Here is a 6,867-nt window from a genome sequence, read left to right as displayed (position 1 = left end):
AAGTGCTCCAAAGCTCCAACTCTTGCACCTACCTTGGCGATGCCATAAGGGAATGAAGACATAAAAGGAATGATGATATATTTTCCTCTCTGTATGGTTTATACATAGCTCTTTTCCTCTCCCGATGGCTTACACATGGTGCTTCCCATTTCCAGGGACTTCAGTTCGTAAAACATAAATGATCTATGAAGTACTGCAGCAGCCAGACATCGCTAAAACAACAATCTTGCTAATTGAGACAAACACCTCCACATCAACAATTAGAAACACTTCTAGAAAGCCAACCTCCCCGTATTCATGAAGACGATATTCATGGCCAGCGGTGAAATTTCGAATTTTAAATTTGAAAAGTTAAATAGGAGGCATTGCATTAGTGAAGTGATCTATGGCCACTCCATTTGTACAAACTTTAATGACTCTACCACTGAATAGTGCTTGGTCAGTTGGGGCGAGTCCCTATGGAATACGGATATAGATGTGAATTTGGTTGCGAGCAGGGGATGGAATACGGATATAGATGTCTAACTGATTGCAAGCAGGGGATGGGGTCTCCGTCTTTATGTAAGAGGATGTCAACGGATGGTAACTTGGCGTAGAGGGGCCCGACTGGCCACGTCGACAAGTCCAAAGAACCTACAATTGAGATAAGTTCGGCGTGTCAATGGCACTAGCAGAGATGAGATTGAGCACATGCAGATCATGGAAGCGAAAATTGGAGACCATTACCGAGTTCTGGCGGAAGCTTAGAGCAGTTTTGCTAGTATTAGTATTCAAAATATAGAACAAATGGAACGGCAACAAGGGCAACTTCCATAGCATTATTTTGTCTTGTATCAAATTTGTGCCCAAAGTATATAATTTGATTTATTGTCTTTCTATAAAGCATATTTTTTTTAAATGAAATTATTCAGGGAGGGAAATGGAAAATCTGGAAAAGTTTCACATAAATGTTGGAAAAGATATAGTGTTTCCATATTGTTTAATTTATTGCTATTTATGAAAATTCATTGCATGCAGATATTATCATGTTTAATTTATTAATATTTATTGTTGACACCTAATCCTTGTGATTGGGTGAATTTATGTAAATAAATAAATTAGAAATATGAACAGTCATCGGAAGATTAACTGAACAGTCTCTCTCTCATGTATATAATAAAGGCCCACCTGATGGAATAATACAGTCGAATTGTTTTTGCCTTATGGAGTTACTGCCTGGCCTGACATGGTATTAGAGCCAACTCCTTTTTTAGCTCTTATGTCCTTGTAACTCCATAGTCTGCTCTCCACTAGCTGAGCTACTCCTCCATATAGTTGTCTGCTCCTCTGTTGTTCGTATAATTCAGTGCCTGTACGCCTGTCTGCTACACTTCCTACGTTCTATGGGTCTCTGGATTGTCCATAAAGGATTAATAACAATTGGTATCATAACAGTTGGTGTCAGTGGCAGGCGCCCTTGAATCCTTATACGCCTCCCTTATCCCTGTTAACAGAATTAGTGCTGAACCTAACTCTGTTCCATTAGAAAGATTGAACCCTCACGACGGTGGACTGTTTCAAGCTACAACTGGGTGATCTACGATACTCTCTACGCTGATGCCTTCACGATGTTGCGGCATCATGACCGTGCCTAAGGATATGGCCTTGCTGTGGCGGTCTGCGATTATCGATTTTCTCTAGCTGCTACAACGTCCATTACCTGTGTAAGGACAATTGTTGTTCAACTCGCCTTTTACCAACATATACAAAATTTCATTTACAAAAGAGCTGCAGTATTAACAAAATCTTTAGTATTCACTTTAGCGTCCACGTGCTGCTTCTCTGTGGTTATAGCACTGTTTAAGGATATCCTAGACGTGGAGGGAGATAAATTGTTTGGAATCCAATTCTACAACATTCGTTTTGGTCGAGAATGGGTTTTTTGGTTTGCATATATTTACTGCAGTCCCTGTACTTTGCTTGCTACGCATTGGTATCAACCCCTCTACTATGTTAAATTCGCTGCCTGTTACACAACCCAACCGATTTCATATATGTAACACTCTCTCTGCATACTCAATGTCCCGAGGCATCCAATCATGTATGTTCTGCCACTTTTTCACAGTATATAACAATAGTCTCTTTTCGCATTGAAGGTTACAGCATTGATATTCTGGTGGCTTTGAATGAGAACAACCTTGTCATGAATTACGCAAAAGGAGAGAACTAGGATGTGTTCTCACTAATGATTTCCCTATCAAATGTATAGAGAAGGTGTGTACTATAAAACATACGTTTGCTAGGAAAATTGTCACGGGAAAAGTGACCTTCAATATTTGGGAAGGATATAGCATTGCAAATGCGGATTAGTCACGATTTTCCGTAACGCCTCCACCATGTAAATTCAAGGAGCACAAGTTTGGAATTGCCTAATATTTGATAAGGTTGAGATATTTTATGAGGTGCTCACTTTTCCAAATTCAATTATATTCTATCCAGATGAATGTGAGTTGACATTTGAGTTTTTTGTCCAGTCACATCAGAAGTATATTTTTTTCAATGGTAAAATTTTTGCAGGAGAAGTTTTTTTTTGCTACAGTATGCATTCAATCATATCCATGGTGGGAATAGTTCTTACTGGCAAGGAGAACTATCCTGAACGGTCCCGGATGATAAAGCACACCCTCATTTTGAATGAGTTGTGGAAAGGAGTGTGTGTCGGAGACGAAGACAATGAACTAGTATAGCCTACCTCAGACAAAGAGCTCGTCATTTGGGAAAACAAGGACAGAAAAGCTTATGCATTAATCACAACATATGTAAATGAAGAGGTGAGTCGCCATATTTCATCATATTCAACTGCCTTTGAAGCCTTACAAAAGCTGAAAGAACTCTATGACTCACATTCTGCACTTGAAGTTGTTCAACTCAGGATTAAACTCTTCACTCTTGAACTGGAAAATAATGACCCTCTTGCTCTTGCATCTGAAGTAAAGTCTATAATGCATGATATCAAATCCACTAAGGTTGAATTGGATATTCCTCTTATCGCTTTTCTCAAAGCACTTTATCCTACTTACTCCAATTATATTGAGTCATTGCAAGGAAATGGAAATCTCAAAGATATAACCTTTGACTCTCTTGTGAAAAAGTTTGCTGAAAGAGAGAGATTTTGGAAAGAAGACAACCCCTGAATCTTCAGAAGAGGCTGTGTGCCTTGCCCATAAAGAAAAGCATCCTACTCAAGATTCTACAAGAGGAAAAGGTGGTCGAAGAGGAAGAGGAAGATATTTCAGAGGCAGGGGGGGCAGACATTCTCAAGGAGAAAAGGCACATTTGCACTGCATACGCTAAAAAAGAAATGGATCACATGATGCCTCCACATGCAAGCTACCATGGGACAAAATTGAGCAAAAAAGAAACCTACAGAAAGGTAAAACTAATGATACAGACAAAGGTAAAGAACCTGAATCTGCTCACTATGTTGTGGCACAATGTAACATTGGAGTAAATGAAGATTTATTTAATGCTTCACTTGCTTCTTGGAAAAATGATTGGTTGCTTGATTCAGGAGCAACCTGCCACATGAATCATAGAAAATATTTTTTTGAAGATTTCACTGGCAATGTTGATGGAGCAGTATACTTTGCAGATCAATCAAAAATCAAGCCATAAGGGCTTGGCACAATTAGGCTTAAACTGCCTGGTATTCCAGACATTCTTCTGGATCATGTTCTATATCTCGCACAGCTCAAGAGAAACTTGCTATCCTTGGTCCACATCTGCCAGCAAGGTCACTCCAGTCATATGTTTGATGGCAAGCTTGAGGTAACAAAGGCATCTGACCACTCACTTGTCATGAGGGGAATAGAATAAGAAAGGCTTCTCCAACTTCAAGGAACCTCTGCTCATGCACAACATTTCTCATACAACTCTCATCATGAAGAAGTTACACTTCCATCAAGTTTATTATGGCATGCTAGATTTGGACATTTGAACTATGACAGTCTCCGCTTGTTGAAGAAAAATGGTGTTGCTAGTTTGCCTACAATTCCTAGGAAACTTAAGCAATTTCATGCTTGGATTCTAGGAAAGCATAGCAAACAGTCTTTTCATGATTCACATTCAAGCGCACATAGGAAACTTGAACTCATTCATTCAGATTTATGTGTTCCAATGTGTGTTCCTTCTCCAAATGGAAATAAATATATCATGACATTTATTGATGACTACACCAGAATGTGTTGGGTTTATTTATTGAAGAACAAATCTGATGCTTTTCAAACATTCAAGAATTTTCATAAATGGACTGAAAATGATGCACAATCTCATATTGGGTCTATTCGCACTAATAATGGAAAGGAATACACATCAAATGAATTTGAAAACTATCTTCATCGACATGGGATCAAACAACAAACAACTGTGCCTTATAATCCCCAACAGAATGGTGTAACTGAAAGAATGAATAGGACAATCTTATATATGGTACGATCCATGCTCTTCTTCAAAAATGTAAAAATAATGTTTTGGGCTGATGTTGTTCTGTGCTGCATACATAAAGAATAGATGTCCATCTAATGCTATTAGAAACAAGACTCCTTATGAAATGTGGTATGGACATGTTCTTACAGTAAAGCATCTTAGGGTCTTTGGTTCCACCTGTTATGCATTGATACCAAAGGTACATAGAAACAAACTTGGTGGTACAAGCTGTAAGTGTATCTTTCTAGGATATTCAAACACCTCCAAAGCATACCGCCTCTATGATGAAGTAAATAAGAAGTTTGTTGTATCTAGAGATGTAATTTTTCTTGAATCATCCAAAACTGACAATGTTGTTGAGCGGCAAATTGATCTCTTGGATAGATTCGCAAAAGAAAAATCATTTCAATAATTTGATAATCAGATTCCACATCTTGAAGGGGGTATTCCTATACTAGATCAACATGTGGAATCTTCTTCTGAAGAACACTCTCCCCCGCAAGAAAATCCAACAACAGATGATGCTTTAAGTGATGTAATTGATAGAATTGGGAGACTCAATCTTGATTCAGTCCCAACTCAATCAACGGAGTAGCCTGGACCATCTAAAAAAGGTCCCCCAAAGTGGGTGACAAAGACACTTGAAAGTGTTTATCCTGATGAAGTTGGAAAGATAGGAACTAGAAATTCAAACCGACAAAATGGATGTGATGTAGATGACTCTAATTCACCTGTTGATATGGATGTTTCTTATGATTGTGAATTGAACTTGTCGATGGATTTTGAACCAAATTCCTTCAAAGAAGCTGCTTCTCATGATGAATGGAAAGAAGCAATGCAAAAGGAGTATAATGCCCTCATAAAGAACGACACTTGGAAGCTGGTTGATTCTCCATTAGGAACCAAACCAATTGGCTGCAAGTGGGTCTACAAGAACAAGTATAAAGTTGATGGCTCACTTGACAAGCACAAATCTAGGCTTGTGGAAAAAGGTTTTGCACAGAAGGAAGGGGTCGATTATAAAGAGACTTTTGCCCCCACAACAAAATGGGCTACCATCCGGACACTCTTTGCACTAGCAGCTCAGAACGGTTGGAAAGTCCATCAAATGGATGTAAAAACTGCTTTCTTGAATGGAGATCTAAAAGAGAATGTTTTTATGTCCTAGCCTGAAGGATTTGCTGTGAAAGGACATGAACATAAAGTATGCAAACTTGTAAGTCCTTCTATGGCCTCAAACAAGCACCGTGAGCTTGGTATGAAAATCTAACTGAGCATCTTCTGAAACTTAATTTCAAACATTTTGATCTTGATGATGCAACTTTATTTGTCAAGAAAGTTGGGAAAACAGTTGTATATATTGTGGTATATGTAGATGATCTTTTGATGACAGGGAACAATTAAAGCTACATTGCATCCATAAACAAGGAATTGGGGAAAAGTTTTGAAATGACTGACTTGGGCTATGTTCATTACTATCTTGACATTGAAGTAACCCAACATCCAAAGTCCGTATTTATTTCTCAAAAGAAATACATTGGAGATCTGTTGAACAGGTTTGGCATGACAGAGTGCAATCCTCTTACTTCTCCAATGGAACAAAACATAAAGCTCACATCTATTGAAGGAAAAGAATTTCAGGATGCAACAAAGTATAGACAGCTTATAGGAAGTCTCAACTACCTAACTAATACCAGAGCAGACATTTCATTTGTTGTTGGAATCCTCTCCAGGTTTATGCAAAAGCCTTGTGAGGGACATTGGTCTGCTGCAAAAAGAGTTCTAAGGTACTTGAAGGGAACTCAAGACTTTGGAATCAAGTATACACAGGTGGATGACTTTAGTTCAATTGGATACTCTGATTCAGACTTCGATGGAGACAAAGAAATTGGGGTATTAACCTCGGGATATGTTATGAGTCTTGGATCAGGAGATGTCTCCTAGAGATCATGCAAACAATCAGTTCTAGCAGATTCCACAAGAGAAGTAGAATACGTGGCAGCAGCTAAAGCAACAAAAGAAATTGTGTGGCTCAGGAAAATTCTTGAATATTTGCAGGTAAAACAAGTACAATCAACTCCACTCATGATTGACAATACCTCTGCAATAGAGTTGGCCAAAAACCCAAAATTCCATGATCGAATGAAGCACATCAATAGTAAATATCATCTGATTCAACATCATGTTGAGGCCAAAACAATCCATCTCTGTCATTGTTCCACAAATGAGTAAATTGTAGACATCTTCACCAAAGCACTTGGAAGAGAAAAGCTTGAATGGTTCAGAATGATGCTTGGACTCGCCAACATCCCTTTAGATTAAGGGGGGGAATGTTGACACCTAATCCTTGTGATTGGGTGAATTTATGTAAATAAATAAATTAGAAATATGAACAGTCGTCGG

Source organism: Pinus tabuliformis, chromosome 7 (assembly GCF_031772625.1).
Source record: "Pinus tabuliformis cultivar Carrire ecotype Pingquan chromosome 7, CPIR1, whole genome shotgun sequence".
NCBI classification, from domain to species: domain Eukaryota; kingdom Viridiplantae; phylum Streptophyta; class Pinopsida; order Pinales; family Pinaceae; genus Pinus; species Pinus tabuliformis.
This window is presented reverse-complemented; position numbering follows the sequence as displayed.